General features: G+C 43.2%; 1 long non-coding RNA gene across 1 annotated transcript in view; it reads right to left on the bottom strand.

Moving 5' to 3' along the window:
- The window catches only part of LOC125488053, a 33,579-nt gene extending 6,850 nt beyond the window's left edge, over nucleotides 1-26,729 (bottom strand). The window contains exons 1-2 of the long non-coding RNA XR_007266200.1: nucleotides 26,615-26,729; nucleotides 22,809-22,904 (exon numbers count right to left, since the gene is read on the bottom strand). This is a non-coding gene — a long non-coding RNA (uncharacterized LOC125488053). The remainder of the gene's footprint in view (nucleotides 1-22,808; nucleotides 22,905-26,614) is intronic.
- Between the last annotated feature and the right edge of the window lie 755 nt (nucleotides 26,730-27,484).

Genomic DNA, 27,484 nt, shown 5'->3' with positions numbered 1-27,484 from the left:
TTTAAGCTGAAAGGCAGGAGGTTTAGAGGGGACATGACGAAAAATCCTCTTGCCTAGAAGATAGTAAAGGCCTACAGCGCATTGCCCGGGAGGGTAGTTGAGACGAGAAACCTCACAACCTTTAAAAATAACTTGGATAAGCACTTGAAATGTCATAACATTCAAGGCTATGGGCCAAGTGCCAGAAAGTGGGATGAATGTAGATTTAGTGACGTTTTGACAGGGCTATGTGATTCTGTCATTCTAGAATTCTGAAGTTAAGGTTCTGGTTTAGTTTTTTTTGTATTTGTTTTGAGACATTATAGTCTAGTGTAAGTTCCAGCTGTTGGTGTGCTCAGTACCAGCTTCAGGTTCTGATTTGGGGTGCTCATTCACAGACAGAATTTCCTAAATGACTTGTTAACTGAATTAACTAGAAAAGCAATAGTAAAACAGTGTGCAGTAGAATAGCTCTCAAGGAGCTCTGCATGAGGTATTGGGTGACTGAATAGCCACTGCAAATGAAGGCCATCACTGAAAAGATGTTCAGATATTGATGGGTCTGATACTGTGACATAATGCAAGTCTTGTTGTTTGAAGACAAATTGCAATTAACATTTGAGACCTAATGGGATCAGATTAATCCAGTCCTTGAGGTATACAGACTGTATTCAGATACAGACTTAAAATAAACATGTTGTCATAATCTGCTTGTTGAAAATGATAAAAAAATTGAAGCTGTAAGCATATTTTCCCAGTGGAGACACAACGCAATATAAAATAAAATCTCTGGAACTGTCTCATCTCCAATTCTGACGGATTGCCAGCAGCAGGAAGGGAGAAGTTGTTTCACACACAACAAAATTCTTCTTCCAAGGGAAAGGGTCGAAAAAGTGTATGACACTGTCCTAGCCATTGTTGGTATTCCTGGTAAGTCTTGTATAAATCTCTGTATTAAGCCATCCTTATTTCTACCTATGACTAAAAATGATTTTATTTCCATTCAGCAAGGCAAGTACTGATGCCAGACGATGGTGTCCTTACTTAATGAGTTTAAAGTGAATAGTTTATCAATTAGGAGACTCCTCAGTTATGTGCAGCATTGCCTGTTTCTCTACACTGGACTCTGTTTCTCTATAATGCATTTGCACTGAGGTTGCATTGATGAGGTCTGGCAGAGCACCAGCCCTGGCTTGTCCTAGAAGGTGTTTAGCAAGGCCACTCTCTCTCTGTGGTAGTTCAAAGCCTGCTATTGGTCAGATAGGTTTTGTAACAACCCACTCTTAGTGGGATCTTGTGTTTCCCATTCCTAGATATAAAGGTATTTTGTTGGTGGATCTTGCCAGGCAGCTTGCTCTAAATGGAGCCCCGATACAACATGGGCAGTGGGTGGGTTGAGCAGGTCATTATGGAGTGTTAAGTGAGGGTCAGCACTGATAGCTTTGACTATCCTGTGTGTTCTTCTCAGTCAGTGGATGTGTGGGGGCATGATTTTTGTGAAGACAGTTCAGTGGGGTGTTCAGCACAGGGTTCTAATTATGAAGTGTATCGTTGAATTATTTGATCGCCAAAAAGGTGTGTGAGTTGTGCCATTTGTAAAAAGATGCACAGTACTGTGGTGCAGATTTTAATAGGACAAATGAGATCCAGAGTGTTGCTGTCTCGCAGAGGATCAAACAACTTTGTAAAACAGGACATTTCACCTGTTGAGATAGTATGAACTGCCGATGCTGGAGTCTTAGATAACACGGTCTGTTGTGTTCATCCAGCTCTACACCGTGTTATCTATTTCACATGTTGCCCTTTGTTGTTGTTATATTTTGATGTTCCCTGATCAATAACTGTCTATGTGAAGGTGCTCCCACGTGCATTCATTTGGGATTGTAATTTTTTTCTTTGGCTATCAATTTAGATATGTATTTATTAGTCCCTGATGCCAGGCAGTGTTACAATCCTAGTGATCGCCATGGAAAATGCTGGTTAAGCTATAGCCCCATTGTGTGCTCCAAATCTGGGAGGGCGATCTCTGTTCACAAGGAGAGGGTCTGGGAGAGGACCTTGGGTGTGTGAGCCTGGGCATCAGGTAGGAAGCTTTGCTTAATCCCAGTTAAAGTGTGTGATTTCTAAACTGGAAAGTTGGAATGACCAATTCTGCACAAATTCATGTTTTATTGAGGGGGATTCTGGTGTACAGTGTTGGACAGATTGGGGAAGGAGGATTGGATGTTATGGTCTTACTGGAAACTCTAGCCAGTCAGAGTAACCTATAAAGCAGGTGAAATCAACTATTGCTGACCCCCAAAAGCAAAATAGAGCACCATGCCTGTGTTTCTGGGAGCAATCTGCTGCTGTGGTTCAGATATTTTAAACTTCATATGACATGGAACAACAATTATTTTTGTGCCATTATTTACAGTTTGGCTTCAGGCACAAGAATACTTAATCAGTAACTTCAAATCTGTTTTTTTCTTTCTCTCTCTTACAGTTAGTCTATTGCTGATTCTAATCTTAGCTCGGGGTAAGTGTGGTCTTTCTGCATGCAGCACTCACTATCTGGTGGCCATGACAGCGTCTGATCTACTGTTCGTTGTTATTTATGTTGTACTTTGTCGATTTCCTTATTATCATTATTCACCATGTTTCCTCGATGTCACTCCTGTTTGTAGTGTTATCTATGCCCTGAGCCATTTGACCATTGTTAATTCTTCTGTCTGGTTCACTGTTGCTTTTTCTTTTGATCGATTTGTCGCCATTTGTTTTCATCAGATGAAAACTAATTACTGCACAGAGAAAACTGCAATGAAGGTTCTAGCAACAATCTGCATTTTATTTTCTTTAAAGAACATTCCCAGCTACTTTTGATTTGAATCCAGAAAGATCATCAACAATATTCCATGGTACTGTAATACTAGCTACGGTTATTATAATGACCTTTGGTGGGCAAGTTCTAAATATTTTGAAAAATTTTTAATGCCATTTCTCCCATTCACTTTTATTCTCTTTATCAACATTCTGACAGTCAGACACATCTTCGAGGCTGTTAAGGTGCGTAAGGGACTGAGGGGTAGAGAAAAATAGAGAAAGATCCAGAGATAGAGAGCAGAAAAAGATCTGTGACTTTACTCTTTGCCATGTCTGCCAGCTTCGTACTTCTCTGGTTGATGTATATTTTATTTTCCTCTAATGCCGGTATTTCCTTGGATCCCTCTGCTTATTCTCTCTTTATACAAGCTGCATTTATGCTGCGGAATGTAAGTTGCTGTACAAATGCATTTATTTATGTGCTGACACAGAAAAATTTCAAAGACCAGTTAAAGTATGCCATAAAATGCCCTGCCTGCGAAAGTAGTAGACTCGCCAACTTTAAGGGCATTTAAATGGTCATTGGATAAACATATGGATGATAATGGAATCGTGTAGGTTAGACAGGCTTCAGATTGGTTTCACAGGTCGGCGCAACATCGAGGGCTGAAGGGCCTGTACTGCGCTGTAATGTTCTATGTTCTATGTTCTATGTAAAATATCCAGTTATAAAAATAATTCAATTGATAAATTGATAATTCAATTCAATAACTGAGATCCAACATTAGATGCCGCAGATAATGAAACAAGGAGTTCACGTGAGGAATGGGACGAAAGGAGAAGAAGCAGCAACATGATGACGCTCCTCTTCGAAAGAGCAAGGAATGACTCCATCTGAGGTGCAAAATGAAACAGACCACAGGAGCAAAGCAGTGTAAAGCGCTGTTAGCAATTAGCAATAGTTAGCAGAAAGCTGAACAACAAAAGCATAACCAAAACAGGAATTAGACATGCACAAAACAAAATTCATCCCAACCAAAAAAGAGCAGTGATCTGAAACAACCCGTTCTCAGTTAGTGACCATGTACAAAAATAGATGACCTGGTGGAAAGTATTGTTGTTCACTGTAGGCCAGAGTGGAAAATGTGACATCAGGCTCCTGTCCACTCAACCTCACTGAATTCTCTGATCCACACATCCGGGCAAAAGTAAAAACATAAGAAGTTTCCAATTATAAAGATTAAGTAATATACTGTGTCTTTCGACTACAAATGTATTTTCAGCAATAATTTATTTTGTCTGGTTCCATTCAATTCACCCTGTCCTGATAGTGATGTCACTCCCTTTATTTGTTTCTTTCAAAGTATTAGCTGCTGTGTTGATGGGGGAATCCAACGCCCAACCAGAGGGCTCAGTCACAGATGGGATGCCATGCTTGGGAATGTAGTCAGATGTAGCAGATGAGCTGACATCCCCAGTGCTTCCATGAAAAATGCTTTGTGGTTGTCACTGACTCCATTGAGCTCCATTCTGGATGAACCCTGTTTAGTTGTGACTTCATAATGGAGCCTGAGATCAATTCAAAAAGAATTTGTTCCGCCCTTCTGGTTTGTTTTCTGAACAAATCCCATGAATCCCATCTGATGACTGCAGGAACCAACATAGGCACATTGTCCTCCAAATTCTTGATTTTAAATTCTTATTCATATTCAGAATGTTCCATGTTTGTCCACTGATTTCTTTTTTTTTTGGACTGGTGTAAATCTTGTTTTATAAACTCTTTATTAAAGTGTTTGACATTCTGCCATGCTGTAAATGTTACCTGCTGGTGTGATGATTAAAAAGAAAGTTACAGATTGCATTGCATTACATCAAATGAAATGGCAGATAAGAATGTCAGAAACAATGGTAAGTGTGATGATTGGGAGCAATTTAGGATGACCAAGAATCTGATCAGGGGATGGAATGAACATGAATGCATTCTTCCCTTGAAGCCAAGATACCTCTGACATTCCCAGGCCATTTCCAATCTCGTTTGACACCTCTACAACAGCACTCGCAAACCTATTTAGAGTCATTGAGTCCAAGTAAACAATGTCACTGCCTACATCAATCTTCTTAGTTACTTCCTCAAAAACCTCAATCAAGTTTTTGAGACATGATTTCCCTCGCACAAATCCCTTCTCATTCCTTGCCGCTCTAAATGCGTATAAATTCTATCTTTCAGAATCACTTCCCAACAACATACCCATCACTGAAGTCTGACTCACAGGTTTGTAGTTCCCAGGCTTCTCCTTACATCCCTTCTTAAGCAAAGGCACAACATTAGCCACTCTTCAGTCATTCCGTACCTCACCTGTATTTATTAATGCTACAAATATTTCTGCAAAGGACCCCACAATTTCCTCCCTAACTTCTCACAAAGTCCTGGGATACACTAGATCAGGTCATGAAGATTTATCCACCTTTATATTTTCTATGACCTCCAGCACTACTTCTTCTGTAATATGAACTGTTTTCAAAACATCAATATTTATTTCCCTGAGTTCTCTAGCCTCCATTTCTTCTTCCATTGTTAAAACTGATACAAAATTTTCATTTAATATCTCTCCCATCTCCTGAGGTTTAACACAAAGGCAACCTCGTTGATCGTTAAGGGGTCCTGCTCTTTCTCTCTAGTTGCTCTCTTGATCTTAATGTACTTGTACAATCTCTTTGGATTATCCTTAACCTTATTTGCCAAACTGTCCTATATTGTCTTTTTGTGTTCCTGATCTCCCTGTTAAGATTGCTCCTACACTTTACACTGTTCAAGAGATTAATTTGAAACCAGTTGTTTATAATTAATATATGATTCATTTTTATTATTGACTAGAACCTCAATATCTTTATTCATCCTTTGTTCTCTAATCCTACCAGACTTACTTTTCATTCTAACAGGAACATAATGACTCGAGACTCTCATTATCACACTTCTCAAAACCTCACACTTATCAGATGTCCCTTTACCTGCAAACAGTCTACTCCAATCAATTTTTGAAAGGTCTTGTCTCATCCAATTAAAATTTGCCCTACTCCAATTAAAAGTTTTAATTTTAGTGGAAGGCTTATCCTTTTCCTTAACTATTTTAAAACAAATAGAATGATGATCATTAGACCCAAAGTGTTCCCCCTACTATCACTTCAGTCACTTGCTGTGTCTTATTACCCAAGAGAAGGTGGTTTTGCTCCTTCTCTCAGAGAAACATTTACATATTGATAGAGAAAATTTTCTTGAACAGATTTAACAAATTCTTCACCATCCAAACCTTTAATACTATGGTAGTCCCAGTCAATGTTTGGAAAATTAAAATCAGCTGCTATTACAACCTTATTATTCTTACATACGTCTGAGATCTCTCCATATATTTGTTCTTCAATTTCCCTCTAACGACTGGGAGGTCGATAGTACAACCCATATATTTTCACTGGATGATTGTTCAGAAATATCTGCTATAATTATAGCAGTAATGCTTTCCTTAATCAAAAGCGCCACTCCCTCTCCTCTCCCTCTCCTCTTTTGCTTCTTTCTATCCTTCCTATAACATCTGAAACCCAAAACACTGAGCTGCCAGTCCTGCACATCCCTCATCTAAATTTCTGTAATATCTATGATGTTCCAATCCCGTGTTCCCAGACATGCCCTGAGTTCATCAGCCTTGCCTGTAAGACCTCTCTTGCATTAAAATAAGTGGTTTAATTCTTCACAGTTACTTCATTTTCTGACTTGCTCTTGACTGTTTTTTCTAATTAACTTGATATTTCAGATTCAAAATCATCTTGATCTATCTTTCTATTTACTCTGCTACTTAGGATCTTCCACTCCCTCTCTCTTATAGTTAACAGTCTCCCTTAATAGAATTAGCAAATCTTCCTGCTAAAACATTGGTCCCTTTCCAGTTCAGGTGAAACCCATCTTCTTTGAACAGGTCTTTTCTGCGCCAGAAGAGATCCTAATGATCCAAGAACCTAAATCCCTGAACATTACACCAACACTTCAGCATAGACTTAACCCCTTTATCCTTTAATTCTTTCCTTCATTTGAGCTTGGCACTGGGAGTGAACCAGAGATTATTACTTTTGAGGTTCAGTTTTCTAATCTTTGACTTACACTCTTATTCACTCAGTAAAGCCTTCACCTTCTCCCAAACTATGTCATTCCTAATGTAGGGGGTCTTTTCGCACTCTAAAAGACACACCACAAGGACGAAAGTCTTGCTTTAGCAGTCGCACGTCTTTATTCAAGCTTGCAATCGATTACAGCAGAGAGAGCTCCAAGACACAGTCTCACAGGATGGCCAGGGAGGCTCTGATTAAACAAGTTAAAACAAACTGCAATTGTACTGTGTTTTAGCAAGGCAAGGTCATTACTTATGCAACCAGACATACATTAATTGAAGCGGAATGCGGTGAAGATAAGAATGTACCGATGCTGCGAGCCCTAGCTTTTTGCTATCTGTCCTACGTGACTTCGCAGGCTAGGGAAAGGCAGGTTGCAGTTACAGCAATATGTTTCATAAAGCTGAAGTTTCCCTACTTCGTGCTCCTTGTCATGTATTATTTTAAATCATTTCTGCTCAGCCTAAATTAGACAGTCTCAACATGCAAGTATTCCACAATTCCCTCCTTTTTGATCTCCAGATCAACTTCACCAGTCTTCTTCTGCAGAGGGTCGTACCCCACGGAAAAAGGTCTCATGCCCAAGCATTCCTTCTCATCATAATCAGGACTGTTGGATATGTAACGGGGAAACATGGGAACAGGGTTTTGTCTCCCCTGGGGGAGGATGATGCATATTAGGTGGGTCGCTAGAATGCATACTTCAGTTATAACAAGGATGATCCCATAGTGGATCACGGTGCTCCACCAAGTCCCAAAGGGCCACTATCCAGATCCCGGGGGATTGTAGTTGTGGAATTGATTCCCTATCTTACCGTCAAGTCCTGGGTTCTGAGTCAGAACGGAGCAGTCTTTAAGTTTTAAATTTTCATCTTCCATCCTTCCCCTAGGATAACCTGACTACGTGTTTGTGTGTAATGTCATTGAGGTTTGTGGCTGGGTGGTGGCGAGGGTCTCCTTCAGGCCCCCTTTTGGCCAATGGCCACATGTGCTGCGGGACACTTATGATATCATATCACCTGGAGTGCCCCTGCAGTATGTCCTTGTGGTCCTGAATGTTTTAAGAGGGGTTCCAGTTCTTCGCATCTCCTTTGCTTACTCAGGATTTTTCTAAGGCAACAAGTGTAAATCAATAAGATCAAGAGTATGAGGCACTATACAACGACCACCATGTGTGAGGCAATCCGGATCCAAGGTTGGATCTGGACATTCATCCCCCAGTTCCAAATGCAGGTAAATATATGAGTCTGCCTGAGAACTTTGCTTGTTTCCTCGATGTTGTGTTCATCTTTCTTTTGCTGCTTGCAGGACTGTTTTTTGATGTGCTGTTGACCTGAATTAGTTGTTGCAGTTCTCATGGAGTGGTGGTAGTGCGGATGGCATCTTGCCCAGTAACTGTAGTGTGTCGGTAGACCAGGTAAGGTTCAAACTTGCCACAAAGAACATTGTGTCCTGCTTTAGTGATCTAATGATAGTATGATTCCCGACCCGTATTTCTTGAGTCAGATTGGTGAAGATCCCTGAGTGATTTTGCAGTGAGCATTGGCGGCTACCTATGTGGTATGTTATGTTAATGGGCGTCACATAGGTTTAATTTCCAACTTGTCCGTATCATCCGTCGGGACCATAGGACACGAGAGGTCCCAGTGCAGCATTCCGCACATTTTCCATCTGTTGATTCCCATAGGGTAACACAGAAGGAGATGTTTTAGTTTCGTGCGTCAGTTCAGGTTAACCGCGTAGATCATCCCATCTACCTGTGTGACATATTCGGGTTTTCAGGCTAGTTCGTGAATTGTGCCATCATGGTAGAGTCTGACATTCTGTGTCTGATAGACCGGATAAGTGACGTTATCGTATACCGGGGCCCATATTGGGAGAACCAGAGTAGTCCTATCTTCTGGGTCTGCATGGGTGTATACTTCAATGAGGTCGCGAATGTGGGGGTAGACATTAATACTCATATTTTGGAGGTCGTCATCGATTATCCATTCAGGTAACTGATTCTTGGTTAAGGCTTCTAATCCAAGCTTCCACGTGGTCGGGGAGTTGGCTGCTGTTAGTGCGCAGATAGATGCATGCTTGGCCTCTTCAGTTTGGTTTTGTAGGATGTCTCTCCATTTACTCAATATTTGTTCCGTTCTCGTTCCAATCTGGAGGGTCTTCAAAAATAGGTCATTAGCTTGTTTAGTGAACTTAGTGGTCTGTAAGTTGTTATTTCCACCTTAGAGTAGCAAAGTCTTTAGATTAGTTCTGAGGGTGTCGATTTCTTCCTGGAGAGTTGCTTCGTCTGCAGCATTTGCGGCTGCCATGCTGAATGCAGCCCCACCCCCTGCTTCTGTGAGGATTTCTCACTTGTACCGATGGCTCTCGACAAATCGGTGAATGTTTCTCAACTGTAGCTGGGGTGATCCAATGGCAGCCTCGGTGAAGAGGAGCTTAAAGGCTTCTGATATGGATTTAGGGCAGGTGTTGCAGCTGTGGGAAGGGCCGGATGATAAGTTTAATATTTTTCCATGTGGGAGTTTGTAACAGTACGCCCCAGGGGTGTAACAAGATTGATGTGTTGAGTGGTGTCTAGGTTTCGCTACATGTGGGGAGTTGTGTTGATGTGGTGGCTGGTCTTGGTGTGGTGGGTCGCATCCCATTCCTTAAGGGCTAGAAGGTGTGTGCCTTGCAACTACATCCAGACTCCTCTGGGGTTCGTCTATGTCTAAGGGGTTGCTGGCTCTGGCACTGCCAGCACGTAAGGCTACAATTGTTACCGTCAGTACTAAACCATATGGGTTTCTCTTGGCCTAATGTCTTATTTTTCCATATAACAGCATTGTCGAGTCCCAACATCAGGTCTGTATAAAATCGTAAATAAGTCCAAGTTCTTCCTGCTGTTGGGCCCTCTGCATAAAGCAGGATCTGTCCTCAATACAATAAATGCACAAAGCTGTTCCCCCGCTCCGAGCTGTAAAAGAGTCATAGTTCAACACTTCATAATAAGAGTTGGTCCCATCTGAACACCGGAGTGATGATCATCCAGAGACACAAGTTAAGTCCAGAATTTCAGTAGGCTGCAACCAAAAGATACCATCGCTACAGTCATCTTGGGCCCCCGAGTAGTAGAGTTCAGAGGCTGTATCCCATCGGGTGGTTTTGTTATCAGTACAGGGCTCAGCTTGTTGATACTCGCTGCGACATTGGAGCTCAAAAATGGCGGAGATGGCCGCAATCCATAGGAGGGTGCTCAAGCATCTGCAATATACAAAGCCAATATGGGAGAATACAAGACCTTGTCCCAAGCAGTTGTTAGTATACATTGGTTATAATTTAGCTTCCATAATACATTTTCAGTTGCGAAGGGTGGCGCCACTTCCCTCTGCTGGCTTCATTTACAAGGATCCCAATACTCCCTGTTATAATTACCTCATGTGGTCCTGACCATTTAGGGATTAATGCTCCTTTGGCAGGGATGATCTTTACCAGGACCTGGTTTAATGGGAGGTGTAGCCATGTCCTGGGAGTCTTGTTCCCAGTCATGTACTTGCTGCCGGATGCAAGATTGCTCTATAGCATCGTCTAGGTTTTCACGTAACTCTCTCATGTAATTCCACACATCTTTTTTAGTATTCATTAGCTCTGCTCCTCCCATGATCAGATCTTGGGGCTGTTTCATAGCCCGTCCTGTCATTAATTCAAAGGGGGTGAGTCCGGTCACCAAATGTGCTGATGTCATCATAGACATCAGAATTGCGGGTAATACCATTGTCCATCTATTACCCTTGCCCTCACAGGCCTTAGTAAGGGCTCGTTTCAGGGTTCGGCTGGTTCTTTCGATTAATCCTGAGCTCTGGGGATGGTAGGGTATGTGGAATCTCTGAGCGATTCCCAACATTTTGCAAGCTTCTTTTATAGATTTCCCGGTAAAATGTGGTCCCTGGTCTGAGTCTAATTGCTGAGGGACACCCATCGGGGTATTATTTCAGTGGCTAAAGGCGGGCCACAGTTTCGGCTGTACAGTCACGAGTGGGGTGGGCTTCTGCCCATCTTGTAAATTGGTCGATTATTACCAGGCAGTACAGCTTCCCCTTGCTCTGAGGTAACAGTCCTATAAAGTCCATTTGTACTTTTTCCCAGGGACCTTTTAGTCACAGCTGTCTTCCTATTTCTATTTTACAGGGTTTTCCAAGTTCTGTTTGGGCACATTGAATACACCGTTGACAGTGTTTAGCTGTGTCCCTTCCTATCCCTGGCCACCATCAGTGTTTTAAGAGTTGGGTCAATATTTTCTCGCGGCTGTTGTGCGCAGTTCCATGATGGACCTCCAACAATATGTTTTGGATGCAGCGGGGAGCTATAATTTTACTTACCTCTTTGTATGGTATTCTCCAGACCCCTTCCGACCCAGCTTGTGCTCCTAATTGGGTCCATTCCTGTTGTTCTGCTGTAGTCATGGTCTGGTGTATGTCGGCTATTTTCTATATATCGCCTGTGAGGGATGTAGTAGTCTTGGCCAATTTCATGATTCTGATCTGCGCGTTTTCTAGCATCCTTTTGGCTTGCTCATCTGCTGCCGCATTTCCGGCCTGTTCAGGGGTTATAATCTTACAGTGCGCTTTTATTTTGATTACTGCTGCCTCTTTTGGCTTTTTTACTGCATCTACCAACTGCTTTATACATCCCTGATGGGCAATGGGACTTCCGGTAGAAGTCACGTATCCCCTCCCAGCCCAGGCATACATGTAGTCATGGACCACACCAAAGGCATAACGGCTATTGGTATATATACTTAATTTTTTCCCTTTACTCATTTCTAATGCCCAGGTAAGGGCAATTAATTCAGTTACTTGGGCGGATCACATTCCATGAATCCTAGCTCCTTAACTCATGATCCCTCCCTACGACTGCCCACGCGGTGTGGGGCTCGCCATCAACATACTTCCTTGATCCATCCACATACAACTGGTATACGTCTTCTCCTTCTAATGGTTCCTCACTAACTGTTCCTTCCTGCTGACTGTGTGGCAGTATAAGATGTTGGCAGCAATGCTTTCCACCTTCAATTCGGCTTGTAGTCAGATATTCCGCGGGGTTTTCCCGGCTGTCTTTTACTACCTCCACATTGTCTATTCTGGCAGTAGCGCTGCTTCCCCCTTCGCTCTTCGACTATCTGTTATGCCCTTTAGTTTACCAGTTTCGAGCAACTGCACAATACTGTGCGGGCTGCGTAAAATGATCTTTCCGGCATAGCACAGTGGTTCCGATACTTGGACCGGCCACGCCCGCCCATTGTACATTACGGAGGCAGGCATGTTAGCCCATCCTTACTCGGTCTATTTTCGCCAAATAATATGCTATTGGTCTCAGTCTATCCCTGTGTTCTTGTAACAGGATTGCTGACTGGTGTCCTTGGTACTCGTGGCAAAAGAGGTGAAAGGGCTTCCTGGGGTTTAGCAGTCCCAGTGCGGGAGTCTGTAGGAGCCTGGCTTTTACTTCACTGAAGGCATCATCTTTTCTGATGAAGGGTCTAGGCCCGAAACGTCAGCCTCTCTGCTCCTATGATGCTGCTTGGCCTGCTGTGTTCATCCAGCCCTGCACCTTGTTGTATCACATTCTCTGGTCCAGTTTATCTTATCGGTGCTTGCTTTCCCCCCTTTAACTAGGTCTTGGATTGGTCAGACTATACTACCATAGTCTTCTATATACTGTCTACAATAGTTCAAGAGCCTGAGCAGCTGTCGGACCACTTTTACTGGGGCTGGGTGATTGAGTTCCTTTATTGCCCGTTTACGGTCCTTGGGGATTTTCCGTTCCCCTTCTGTCAGCACCTGCCCCAAGTAAGCGACCTGTTTCTGTCCTAATTGGGCTTTTTTCGGGTTCACTTTCAGGCTGCTTGCCTCTAGGGTCTTTAACACTTTCATTACTAAGCTGCTATGGTTTCGGGGAGTTGTTCATGCAATAAGTATGTCATCTGCATACTGCAAAACAACACAGCTGGTGTCAAGTCCCTGTATTATAGGGCGTAGTATCCCTGCCATGACCCAGTGGAATATTGCAGGACTATTATGGAACCCCTGAGGGAGTCGGGTCCATGTATATTGTATATCTCCTACAGTAAATGCGAATTTGTACTGATCCTCGTCCCGAGCCGGGAGAGACCAGAATCCGTTCATTATGTCCAGTACTGTGTATATGATCTTACTGGTCCCCACTCCATTCAATATGGTATTTGGATCTGTCACAATAGGCGTTATTATATCGGCATATTTATTAAGGCTCGTGTAATCGATGGTCAGCCGGTAAGACCCATCCGGTTTTCTCACGGGCCAAATAGGTGAGTTTGTTATGGACTGAGTTTGCTTCACTAATCTCTGTGCAGCTAATTCTTCCACTATTTTAGTGGTGGCCATCCTTGCCTCTGGTCTGATGGGGTTTTGTTTTTTAGGAGGATGTACTCGTCCAGGGATCGAGACGGGGTTCATGGGTATCAGTCCACATTCAGTCTTGGTGGTGCCCATCTTAGTTGTGTCCCCTCTCCATCTCCTCTGCGATAATGTAAACAACCCCAGTCTGTCAAGTCCCTCTTCAGAACTAAAACTCTCCACCCCGGGCAACATCCTGGTTAATCTCTGCACCCTCTCCAGTGCACCCGTACACCCTACTGTCTACGTCCAGAACAGCATTGTGCATCCTAGACTAACCTCAGAAAAGTGAGGGTTTCGGTAACTCCCTGTTTGATCGCAATGAGGCCCCTTGAACTGGACAGGTCAAAGTTTGACGTCACAGAACAAGTGTGACCTCACCATGTACATCACAGAGAGAGAGATCCAACATCACAATCGGGTTGTAAACTGGCTTCGTCTGAGACACGAGGCTGCACGAGTAAACCCAGGGAAGGCAAGGTCACTGCACTGACTGTGTCTCTGGCTGATCAGTCTGGGAGTAAATGTGATCAGAGGGAAGATCAAAACAACTTCACTTCACAAAGAGAACACAACTCTATGAAAAGACCATTAGCGAACTGATCAGACAGTAGAGGGTGAGGTTTGAAATTCTTCCTCCTGCACTGACTGAGGGTTTGAGGGGAATGGGGAGTTAATGTTCCAGAGACTATTGAGAAAGTTTTGAGCTTATTTAAACTGGTAAAATACTCAGAACTAAGTCTTAACATGGGACAGAAGCTATCATTTCAAATGTCACTCTTTTCCTCTGGCCTAGCCAATTCTAGCATCGCTGGAAGATGGTCAGAGATACAGTGGGGTGTAGGGGCTTGAGGAGGTGATAGAGAATGAGAGGGATGTCACAGCTGGAGGGAGTTACACAGGTAGGGAGATGTGCAGAGACTTGAAATCACAGAGACAAGGAGGCATATTGTTGCGGAAGATGTTACAGTGAGCGAGGGGGCGTATGGGCTGGAGGATGACAGAGATAGGGAGAGTTGCAGATATTGAAGGACGTTACAGAGGTAGGGAGGGATGTGGGGTCTGTGAAAGATTACAGAGAGAGGACTGGAGTTTTACGAGGTAGGGACCCGTACAGGAACTGGAGGAGGTTAAAGGACTCTTCTGTCAAGGGCACGGACAGGAGATTCTGAGGCAGTGAGCATGAATCTAGGATAGTGTGTTGTTTTCGTGGTGGCAGGAAGAAGGAGTGTCAAAACATTTGAAGTATATTCTTAAAAGGGGAGAGTGAGAAACCAGAAGTTATTTTACACATTGGTAGTGAAGGAGCCCTTTGCCACCACCCAGCCACAAACCCCTATGACATTACACACAAACACGTAGTCAGGTTATCCTAGGGGAAGGATGGAAGATGAAGATTTAAAACTTAAAGACTGCTCCGTTCTGACTCAGAACCCAGGACTTGACGGTTAGTAACCATAGGATAGGGAATCAATTCCAGAACTACAATCCCCCAGGATCTGGATGGTGCCCCTTTGGGACTTGGTGGAGCACCCTGATCCACTATGGGATCATCCTTGTTAAAAGTGTAGTATGCGTTTTGCGACCCACCTAATATACGCCATCCTTCCCCAGGGGAGACAAAACCCTGTTCCCATGTTTTCCCGTTACATATCCAACAATCCCGATAATGATGAGAAGGAATGCTTGGACACGAGACCTTTTTCCCTGGGGTATGACCCTCCGTTTGCAGAAGAAGGCTGGTGAAGTTGATCGCGGATCAAAAAGGAGGGAATTGTGGAATACTTGCATGTTGAGACTGTCTAATTTAGGCTGAGCAGAAATGATTTAAAATAATACATGACTAGGAGCACGAAGTAGGGAAACTTCAGCTTTATGAAACAGTACATATTGCTGTAACTGCAAACTGCCTTTCCCTAGCCTGCGCAGTCACGTAGGACAGATAGCAAAAAGCTAGGGCTCGCAGCATGTGTACACTCTTATCTTCACCGCATTCCTCTTCAATTAATGTATGTCTGGTTGCATAAGTAATGACTTTGCCTTGATAAAACACAGTACAAATGCAGTTTGTTTTAACTTGTTTAATCAGAGCCTCCCTGGCCGTCCTGTGAGACTGTGTCTTGGAGCTCTCTCTGCTGTAATCGATTGCAAGCTTGAATAAAGAAGTGCTACTGCTGAAGCAAGACTCTCGTCCTCGTGGTGTGTCTTTCAGAGTTCGAAAAGACCCCCTACCGATTCGCGCTGCAAGCAGGGTGCTCTGTCCGAGTCCGCCAAGATGCGATTATTATTGGGGTGAGTACATTATTTTACCACCCTCTTAGGTTAGAATAGACGTATCTCCGGTATTGACTCTGTAAATTGCGGCACCTGACCGAAATTACTCAAACGTGGGGAGACCTGGGTAATAAGTCTTGGCAGACGGATGGCCCCCGGGTAATAAGTGCGCAGTGACTCTATTAAGAGATCGACGGACGGACCGTCAATAGGCAGGGAAAGAGACCTGGGCTAACGGATCAGCATAGGTCGACGGACTTACCTAACAACAGGTCATGGCTAGCGGAGAAGAAGGATGGGGTCCTGAAGGATCCATCCTGCAAACACAATATGAGGCTAATAAGAAATTGATCACAAACATGACTAAGAATGGATGGAATGAGCACTGAACCGCCAGCGAGCAAAAAGCATGGTGGCTAGGGCAAAAGAAAGATAGAGCACAGAAGGGGCTAATAATTGTAGCCGCATTATACGAACAGTGAGTAAACAACTCCCAGAATGAAAAACAAGTACTTGCTATGAAACAACTACAAAAAGAGGCCGAAAACATGCCAACAGGCATCTTTTTTCAGCTCACCACCGCCCTTTGCACCATCAGCCCCACCTACCGCTGACGGTGTGAAACCGCAGTCGTCTGGGTCATGGGAGCTAGTAGAGGACAATGACTGGAATATTGTTACTGAACGGGCCAAATATGAACATCACGATGATGATGACCACTGGCCTGACCCGTACGGATGCGGGGAGGGTCCAAAGGGACCCCGTGTTTGCCCAGTTACAAAGCAGGAGGGAGGCCGAGGTGGACCCCTCGTAACAACGTTACCCTTAACCCCCGGGAAAAGGTAACAATTGTTAGAAGCCCTACCTAAACCCACGAGTAACTCTAACAATACCAAATTTTGGGAAAAAATGGACGAGTTAAGAGAAGCGCATGGATTGTCGCTGGACGACATCCAGGCATTTGTCAAAGCGAAATTATCTTTGACAGCCTGGCAGAAGCTACCTGAGGGCATGCAAGGCCGGGGCTGGATCACGGGGGACGATGGTCGAACTGATGACCAAAAATACGATGATTTTAAAAGTGTGTGTGTAGACGCAAGTGGAGAAGGGCGAGCCGATTGGACTCGCATCACCCGAATCGTCGAAAACCCCCTAGAGTTTGAGGACTATGCGGAGTGGAAATTTAGGGCATATGTAATATATGCAGGTATACGTAACCTGACCCAAAACGATGCTATCTTTTTACAAATACTGAAGGACGGCATTGGCAGTCACCTGAGGCAAATAGCGGATTTAGGAATCCCAATAGGGAAAAAACTATGCCGATGAAGTCTCGTGGGCCATGAATGCAGAGCAGAATCAAAAAAGCAGAACAGGGACACCCAAAAGAACAGTAAGTACCCTGTACCCCTCCCTAGGGGAGGTGGCTGTGATGGCTGCTCAAGCTGACCGATCAGAAATAGAGTGTCTTATAGAGCGGTTAGGGACATTTTGCCAGAGAATGCCCTAACAAACGCCCATTACAACAGAGCAATAGCGGCCCAGCGCCATGTCACAACTGTGGACGCAAAGGGCACTCGAAACAACAATGTTGGGCAAAGGGGGGAGGCACAGAAGGGCAAGGACCAAAACAGCAGAAAAACAATAGGTGCAACAGATCCCCTACACCAATATCAGCCCTGGTGGCAAGCCCGTCCACCGGGGGCAGTGGACCAATAATCCAAATGACAGCAGAAGAGCTCCAGTGGCTGCTAAAGCTCAATTGGCGGGTATCGGCCCTCAACAATGGTCCTGATGATCACCGACTCTACGTGATGGCACTGTTAGGGGGCTGGCAGTGTGATATGCTCGTAGACACGGGTGCCTCAGTATCCATGACCGACATACAAGGGTTCCCCTTGTCTGGTAAAACCACCAATATAGCTGGGGTTGTAAGTTCCGCTAAGAAACTGACCCATCCCCGTCCAGATTAACGGTATTGTAGTGATGCAGAGATTTTGGTATAACGTGAGGGTAAGCGAGACAATTGTGGGAATGACTTACTGGAACAGTTTGGAGCAATTATACACCACAGAGGACCCCAGCGCATAACTATCAGCCGGAGATATAACCTAGGAAATAGACTCCCAGAAACCCAGCAGCTAGCCCTGTCTTATCCTCTCAAGATGATCAATGAAGCAGGTAATGAGACAATTATTAAATGGGAATAGGATCCCTACCACCCATTCCACACCTTAGCCAAATTGTGTCCCCGCCTATGGGCCACCACATCTAGCTATTAGACATTTAGCTATTGACGTTCTACACCTCCCTCAAATAAAAGGTCCAATTTTCTTCACTTAAATCTATGTCCCCGGTTATTAATCCCTCCATTAATGGGAAGTGGTTCTTCCTGTCTACACCATCTGTGCCCATCTTATTTTTATGTATCTGAATTGTGTCCCCTCTCCATCTCCTCTGCAATAATGAAAACAACCCCAGACTGTCAAAACTCTCTCCAGAACTAAAACTCTCCACCCAGGCAACATCCTGGTAAATCTTCTCGGCACCCTCTCCCGTGCATTTCACATCCCTCCTAAAACGTGCAGAATGTTGGCCTATATTTCAAGGGGGTTTGAGTACAGTTACGTAGAATTTTAGTAAGACATGGTATGTAGTACTGTGGACAGTTCTAATGCACTGTGTACCAGCTAGAATTCGATTGGTCATACTTACCAGACTTTAAGCAAAACATACTTAATTCTTACACCACAGTTAAAACACAAACAACAAAAATAGAATTGGGGCACAACTTGAACTCCATCAAAATACTTAACAAAATAATATATTATTTAATTTCTACTCATGAACTCTTCCAATACAGCAGCATCCTATAAATGCACCTTTAGTAAAGGCAAATTCAGCAAAACAGATTTTCCTCACTTGCTATCTCCTCCAGTCCAGGAGAAAGGAACACCAAAGAAACAATCTCACAGCAGAGAAAGAACTCAAGCTTTTTGTCAACAGCAGAGAGCGATGAGAGTTGCAACTAGTAGCTTCAACACCAAAAAATGCAACTTCAGCAACTGAAAGCAAAATAAAACCCTGGATCTGTCAGAGCCTGACTCCACACATCTCATGTTGCTTTTAAATTTAAAAAAAACCAAAGCCATTTGCTCTGCTTTCCATGCAGCAGACACCTTGGCTCCAGGTTGACAACACCCCACTTCAAGAGAAACAGGAAGGAACAAATCCTTCTTCAAGGCACAAGTGGTTCAGAAACAGTGGTATCAGCCTGCTCTCCTTGGAGTCAGTTTAACAGACACGGTGGAGTCAGTCTGCTCTCCCCGGGATAAGTAACAGAGGCACAGTGGGGTTGGTCTGCTCAGATCTGGGTCTCTAACAGAGACTGTTGTCCCTTTGGTCAGCAACAGAGACACAATTGGGTCAGTTTGCACTCCCCTGGGTCAGTGACAGTGATAGAGTAGAGTGAGATAATGCAGCATGGAGCTAGAGGAACACAGCAGGCCAGACAGCATCAGAGAAGCAGGAAAGTTGATGTTTTGGCTTGGGTCCCTTCTTCAGAAAAGATTTCTGAAACTCCATTGTTGTTGTTTTCTTCATATGCTATTGTATAGAACCAAAATGCTTTCGTAACAATGGATGTATATAAACATTTTCTTTACAAGGTATATTTTTGAAATAAAAAAAATCTTCGTTTGATATGGGATCCAAAACTGCTCACAATATTCCAAATGCCTTATACAACCTGAGCAGTACATCCCTGGTCTTGTATTCTAGCCTTCTCAAACAAACACTAACTGCCAACTGAAGCTGCACTTTAACCTGAAGAGAATGCTGAACACAGACTAACAAGTCTCTTTGTGCTTCAGATTTCCAAAGCCTTTGCCCATTTAGAAAACACTCTGCTTCTTTCTCCTTCTAATCCCAGTGCATAACCTTACACACTTTTCCACATTGTATTACACCTGCCAACTGAATCTTTAAGAGAATCCTGAACAAGGACTCACCCCCCGAGTACCTTTTTCTGTGCTTCAGGTCTGGCAGCATCTGCCCGGAGAGAGATAAAGCAGAGACAATGTTTCGAGTCCGGGTGCGGCTGTCCTTTGGAAGAGTACACTTTGGGACTTGATGCACCGACACACAATTTCTTCATCACTTTCTACTCTTTGTCGGTGTGACTATTTTTCATTCTGACACATTATTTGTTTGGCAACATCTGGAGTCGGCCGTTTTTTGTTTTTGTTTTCTCTCCTGAAAGGGTTGTTTCTCTTTAAAGAGTTTTTCTTCTGAAGCAGCTGCTAATGGTTACTTGGGGCACAAGGCGGCTGTTAACCACCATCTCGGTGCCACGGCCTGAAGCTAAAATGGCAGCAGTCCCACCCAGAAAGGAGGAGAGCGGTCTGTGTTGGCAAAGTCCCATTCCTGAAGGTTATGATGGTGGGACATTGGGGGTGGAGGAGGAGCGATTCCGCTTGGGCCCGGCTTAGCAGAACTAGGTGACCGTTACCGAATTTATGTTACATTTTCACCCCCCCTCTCACTCAGCCCCGAAGGTTTTTATTTAAATTCGAGGATATTGTGAGAGATAGTAGGAACTGCAGATGCTGGAGAATCTGAGATAACAAGGTGTAGAGCTGGATGAACACAGCAGGCCAAGCAGCATCATAGGAGCAGGAAAGCTGACGTTTCGGGCCTAGACCCTTCATCAGAAATGGATTTGAATCCCATCTAGGCTGATGGTAAAATCTGAGGTCAGTTAAGCCCTGGACAATAGAAATGTGGTTTAATGGTGACCATCTAACCTCACGTCAATTGTCGTAAAACCCATCTGGTCCACTAATACCCTATAGGAATGAGGAAATCACCTGTCCTTACCTGGTCTGGCCTTTTCTGTGACTCCAGACCCACAGTAATGCGGTTGTCTCTTAACTACCCCTAGAAATGGTCTAACAAGTGGCTCAGTTCAATGGTAGTTAGAGATGGTTAATAAATGGCAGCTGAGCTAGAGGTGCGAACAACTCATAAGCCAAAGTTTAAAAAAAAACACATGGGATCAGGCAGGGAGCTGCTACCATGAGTTTTACAACACCTGAATACAGCGCCATTTACCAGACTTAATTAGCAGTAACTGTAAGTTGAGAAATACACAGCCCCATCCAAGTGGTTTCAGCAGAGTGAGCCCTACCTTGGTATAGATTTTCTGTTTTCTTATTAATTAATCGCTGTTAGATTTTACAGAAGAGTTCTGGTAAATATGTAAACAAGTTTCACAGGAACAAGAGGAGGCCATTCAGCCGCTCAAGCCTGTTCTGCCCCTCAATAAAATCGCGGCTGCTCCATGGCCTCACTCCATTTCCCTGCCTTGAGCCGATACCCCTGATATGCTTGATTAATAACAGATGTTGTTAATTTCAGATTTAAATTTAACAATTGCTCCATTTTCACCAGTCAAAGTCAGGTTTCAAAAAAGATATGACAGCTTTCAAAAGACTGAAATGGAGGAATTGCAACATTTAATTGAACAGCTGAATTGGCTTGGCTGGGCACTCAAGCCAGGTCAGATGCCAGTTTTGAAGTCCAAATGTTGAGTACAACTATGAAATATTCCAAGGTGAAGGATATTGTTTGGACAAATAATTGAAAACAAATTGAAATGAAGCAGCTTTTAAAAATAATTTCATCCTGGGAGATACCAGGAACATGAAACTTTTTTTTTTAAAGTGATGCTTCTCATGCAAATCTCCACTGCAAGGAGGCTTGGAACTTTGCTAGTGGAAATGGGAAGTAAATTGTTGCACCTTAATTTGGGAATCTAAAACTATCAGAAGAATAGTAAAATGTTCATAGCAAAGATTCTTATTCTCAGTGAGGAGGGAGATATGGCATTTTTCCTAGCAAAAATATTAGAAGAAATTCCAAAAAGGGATTATTCAGCAGCAAAACCCATTGAGTACTACATCGATGATAAGTCACTATGGGATAACATACATTCAATGAAATGTCTGAAACAAAAACGAAATAGAGAATGAATATTGCTGTTTTATAATAGATCATGGAGAATGGAACTATCTCCAAATTTTAATTGGTAAAAAATGGGAATATAATCAGTTGTCAATTTCTAAGTTTTGTTCTATTATTATTATTTTGTTATATTACCAAAAGGAAAATGGAAATCTGTATTCATCTAATACAGTCTGAAGGAATACCCAAAACCTAATGAAATGAGGGAATGGGAGATGGATATATTAATGAAAAGTTAATTGGATATAAATTAGATATATAAATATGGGGAGTCAGTAGTCAATGGGATGGCGGGGGGGAGTGTGGTGAACTGAAATAAATTGTGGTTGAAAACAATTATCTTTTGGAGTACAGTGCCTGGGCCACAACTTTGCAAACCTCACTTTCCGTCCCACCAACTTTTGTCAACCTGACTTCCTCTGGCAGCTTTGCTCCCTGCCAGCACTGTCCGTCTCACTGCCTCCCTCCCACATTTGCTGCTGAAAGACTCACTGAGAGTCTGTAAGGAGATATGGGTGAGAAGCAGCCTGCAAATGGACAAGCTGCTCATCAGATTATATCCATTGCATTTATGGGGATAACTCTTCTCCCACTGTTTGCCCCAGTGATTGAAATTTCCCAGGTGTTTTGTGAACTTTCAGGGAAAATGCGCTCCCTCCCCCATGTATTTTGAGTATTGTCCCAAACTCCAATCTTATGTTCTCCCTTTCTTCCCAAAAGTCATTCCACTTTATTCTGGAGATTCATCTGTTTAACATCAGGGAGATCATATACCACACAGGAACTGCTTAGGTCTGTACTAAAGTCTGTCAATTCTGCTAACTATAGAATCTGCCATATATAGAATTGCTCTCCTTGTGTGCCAGCACCTCTAAGCCCCAGACTCCTCTCCACTTGGGTAAGCTTCTTGGTCCCTGGTCTTACACTGCAGACCCTGCTCAAAGTCCCTTTCTTGATTCATGTCAATATCAGATATCTACTGAACAGTTCCAGTAATCCAGGAGCTTCCATCCACCTGTTATTTTCATGTCACTCAAGACAGTCACTCCTTTTCCTATTTCTGTTTAGCCCGTTTGTTGCTTCTTCCTGTGAGAGCTACAGGTTCTGGCACAATTTAGCAAAAGAGAAATAATATTTTAAAGAATCTTGTCAACCTACCTGTGTCCATTTTCATTTTTTTTTAAAGCAACTGGAACTTCTCCCCTGCTTGAACTTTCAGCCATGATGGTTAAAGTTGTTCCAGATTCTGATATTCTATAATAAATGAAATAAGGTTAGACAGAAATACTAAAATTCTCTTTTTATATATTTACTTGTGGGATGTGGGTATTGCTGGCTGGCCGGCCAGCATTTATTGCATGCCCCTAGTTGCACTTGAGAAGGTTGTGGTGAGCTACCTTCTTGAACTGCTGCAATCCACCTGCTGTGGATTGACCCATAATGCAACTAGGGAGGGAATTCCAGCATTTTGACCCAGCAACAGTAAAGGAATGGCAATATATTTCCAAGTCAGGACGGTGAGCGGCTTGGAGGGGAGCTTGAAATGGTGGTGTTCCCTTATATTTGCTGCCCTTGTCCTTCTCGATGGAAGTGCTTGTGGGTTTGGAAGGAATTGTCTGAGAATCTCTGGTGAATTCCTGCAATGCATCTTGTAGATAGTACTTGCTGCTATTGAGCGCGGTGGTGGTGGAGGGAGTGAATGCTTGTGGATGTAGTGCCAATCAAGCAGGCTGCTTTGTCCTGGATGGTGTCAAGCTTCTCAAGTGTAGTTGGGGCTGAACTCATCTAGGCAAGCGGGGAGTATTCCATCACACTCCTGACTTGTGCCTCGTAGATCGTGGACAGGCTTTCAGGAGTCAGGAGGTGAGTTACTTGCCGCAGTATTCCTAGCTTCTGATCTGCTCTTGTAACCACTGTGTTTATATGTGAGTCCAGTTAAGTTTCTGGTCAATGGTAACCCCAGGATGTTGACAGTGGGGGAATCTTGGGGGATTGAAAGGGAGAATGTTGCCTTGTTAAATATCAGCCCATCTTCGGCAATGCTGTGCTTCTCATCCATTAATCAATTCTCTACTCATGCTAATACATTAGCCCCAACTTCTTGACTTTTTATCTTCAGTATTACCTTTTGTGTGTCACTTTCTCAAATCCCTTTTTAAAATCCAAGTGTATAACAAACACAGATTCTTTTATCTCACTGATTAGATACACCGCCCACAAGAAAAAGTAGTTTGTCAAACAAGATTTCCCTTTTGTTAAACCATGGTGACTTGTTCTAAAAAGAGTATACATTTCCAAATGCATTAAGGTTTCCTTATTAGTTGATTCCAGAATTGTCCTGAAGTCAAGCCCTCTGCCTACAAGTTTCCTGTTCTCTCGCGCCTTTATTTGTTCAGCTGCCATGTTCCATTTGCTAAATTTCAAACAGCTGACACTGATCCAGACTCAAGAAAATTTCAAAAAATCATGACCACTATTTCTGTATTTGTGTCATTTAGAATCCAAGAATGTAGGCCATCAGACCTGAGAATATGACAGACTGGATGAGTAATCTAGGGGACACAGCTAACATTCTAGGGATATGGGTTCAAATCCCAACATGGGGAAATTTGAATTCAATAGAAATTTGGAATTTAAAGTTGGCCTAATGGTGGTTATGAATTGTCATAGGAATCCATCTGGGTCACTAATGCCATTTAGGAAAGGAAATCTGCCATCTAGTCCGGCCTACATGCGAATCCAGATCCTCTGCCATGTGGTCAACTCTTAACTGCCCTCTTGAATGATCAGGCAAAACACTCAGTTTAAGGGAAACAAATGCTGACTGAGCCAGAAACTCCCACATCCCAGGAATGAATACAAAATGTTCCTTAATTTTCTCCACAACTTTGTCTCTGTTAATATTAATGAGTTCAGTTTCCTCATTCTTATTAGTCCCCATTGACGTTTTCTGATAGGGATCTTGCATCTTCTACTATGAAGACAGAACATTATTTATTCAATGTCTCTACCATTTCCTTATGCTCATAATTAATCCTGTCTCTGGTTCAAAAAAAATTGACATTTCGCAGGTGACGCATAGATAGATCTGTCTGCTCAGTTTTTGTTTTATAAGGGAATGTTTTTTTTTTTAAATTGAAAGGTCTTTTAAATTTCCGACTGTTTATTGATCATATCCTTAGTCTAGTGACAATAACAGTTTTAGTCAGTTCTCCCTTCATATCAATACCATTGGGATGACATTTAGGTCATTGCTCTGATTTAAATTTGAGATTTTTATTTAGAATTGAGTATGCCACCTGGAGTTGTGGAATTGTTCTGCTTCTGTATTGTTATCCCCAGTATTAAAAACTGCAAACATTGAATAATTACAAAGCTGTGTTCAACATTCACTATCCAACAAGACTCCATAGATTATGGTCAGAGGTTGTGCTAATCTTAGCCGTTTGTCACTGCAACACCTTAATGAATTGACAGCAAGTAGCTTCTTAGTTTAGCCTCCCACTTGATTTGTCAGAACCATTTTAATATTCAGAACTAATGGCGAGAATTCAGATACACCAAATAAAGAGTGCCTTGTCAGTTAGTACTACTCTGCCTGAAAGTGGAGTCACTTTTCTGATCAAATGCTACGAGACAAAAAAACCTTGTAACTGTGTTATGAAACAGAAAGTGATCTCCATTTATACTTGACTGCAGAGCCTCACACCGGATAACTGTTCTTGCTTTCACCTTCTCACCATTTCCAAAAATACCTTGTAAATTTTGCGTCTAAAACTTCCTGCCTTACCTTGTAAGGTTTACCCAGGGGCAAATGGACTAGTATTTTAACCACATTAAACAGAATGTTTTTGCTTTTCTCAACTGTTTATCTATGAAAACCATTTGAATCAGAAGGATTGTATCTACTTGGCACAAAGTCCTGCACTGATTAATCTGCTGTTATTCTTCAACAAACAATCCTCATTTCCCTCTTCATAGATTATTTTTCTCAACCTGTTCACTTTGGATGTGCATTATGACTGGAGAGAACATGTGACAAAATAGTGTGAACTAGAATTTCAATTTTGTCAAATCCCAAAGGTACTTGCTTGGAACCCCTACAAATACACAGTTTAACAAAACTGCTATGACTGCTCTGTCTCTCACATTGTTTGATCTTACTGGCTTCATCCTCCCCAGCTCTCTCACTGTCTGATCAAAATTCACAGAATATTTATGGTGCAGAAAGAAGCCATTTGGTCCACTGAGCCTGCTCCAACTCCATTACTTAGTCCAGCTCTATTATCTAGTGCCAATTGTTGCCTTTTACCCAAACCTTGGGGACATCAGAAAAAGCATAGGTCCCAATATCGATCCCCTGGAACTTCACTCCAAACCTTTCTTTATCCAGAAACCATTACTCTCTCTTTCCTACCACTCAGTCAATGTTGTATCCATGTTGTCACTGCCTCTTGTACCATGACCTATAACCTTCCTCATAAATCTACCATGTGTACTTTCTGGAAATCCATGTAAACCACATCAGCAAACATTGCCCTCATTGAACCCTTCTGTAAAATTTTCAAAAAAACTTCAGCAAGTTAACTATGCACAATTTCCTTTTGACTTATCCGAATCAACCCAACTTTTCCCACGTGACTATTAGCTTTATTCCAAATAATTGTCACCAGAAGCTTCCCCATCACCAGAGTTAAACTGACAAGACTAAATTAGGGACAAGCCCGTCAAGTTGTCAATCCTCCAGTCTCCTAGCACCTCCAGGACAGACTGTAATATTATGGCCAGTTCCCCCTTCAATTTCTCCTGTCACTTCACTCAAAATCCTTCGATTTCTCATCCTGTTGTCCTGTTAATCCCAAGTGTCAACATCATTTGGACAGGGACATGGATAGGAAAGGTTTCCTCCTTTTAATATCTGCACATTAACGGTTTGCTGATGAATATCGAAGGTGTTTTCTCACCGTCACTGGAAAGATTTAAAAATAAACTCCCATTTCTCTCCAGCGAAAGGCACCAAGCCGCCCCCGACGAGCTCGCGCAGAGTCAGTTAAACGTCCGTCCTTTCTCCCACCTATCCACTCCACCCACCTCAAGCCCCACCCCATCTCCTACCTACAGGCCTCGTCCCGCCCCCTTGACCTGTCCGTCCTCCCTGGACTAACCTATCCCCTCCCTAACTTCTCACCTTTACTGGCTCCACCCCCGCCTCTTTGACCTGTCTTAAATAAGAGATAACAAGGTGTAAATCTGGATGAACACAGCAGGAAGGCTGACGTTTCGGGCCTAGACCCTTCTTCAGAAATGGGGGAGGGGGTTCTGAAGAAGGGTCTAGGCCCGAAACGTCAGCTTTCCAGCTCCTCTTATGCTGTTTGGCCTGCTGCGTTCATCCGGTTCCATACCTTGTTATGTCAGTTAAACGGCCACACCTCGAGACTGCGCGCGAGCCCAGGGCGGGCCATAGCACACCGCCCAGCTCCGATTGGTCAGATAGTCTGTCAATCTCGTGGCTGTGACCAATAGGAGGTGAGGACCCGCCCAGGGAACGCCGTCTGGAGTCAATGTGAACGAAAAAAAATCTGAGAAACTTGGAGATCGTAAGAACTGCAGATGCTGAAGGAACAAGAAAGTTGACATTTTGGGTCGGGACCCTTCTTCAGGACTGGGTAGGGGGAAGGGACCAGAGAAATAAATAGAGGAGAGAGGTGTTGTTGGGGAATGTAGGTAGGTGGTGGGCGGCGGATAGATGGGAGAGAAGATGGACAGGTTGTGTCCGTTCAAGGAGGGGGGAATGAGAGGGAGGCTTGGACATGGGATGAGACGGCGGCTGCGGT

The sequence above is a fragment of the Rhincodon typus genome, chromosome 48 (genome assembly GCF_021869965.1).
Source record: "Rhincodon typus isolate 14 chromosome 48, sRhiTyp1.1, whole genome shotgun sequence".
In the NCBI taxonomy this organism is placed as follows: Eukaryota; Metazoa; Chordata; class Chondrichthyes; order Orectolobiformes; family Rhincodontidae; genus Rhincodon; species Rhincodon typus.
Note: the sequence above shows the minus strand (reverse complement) of the source record. Positions and strands in the feature narration are given on the sequence as shown.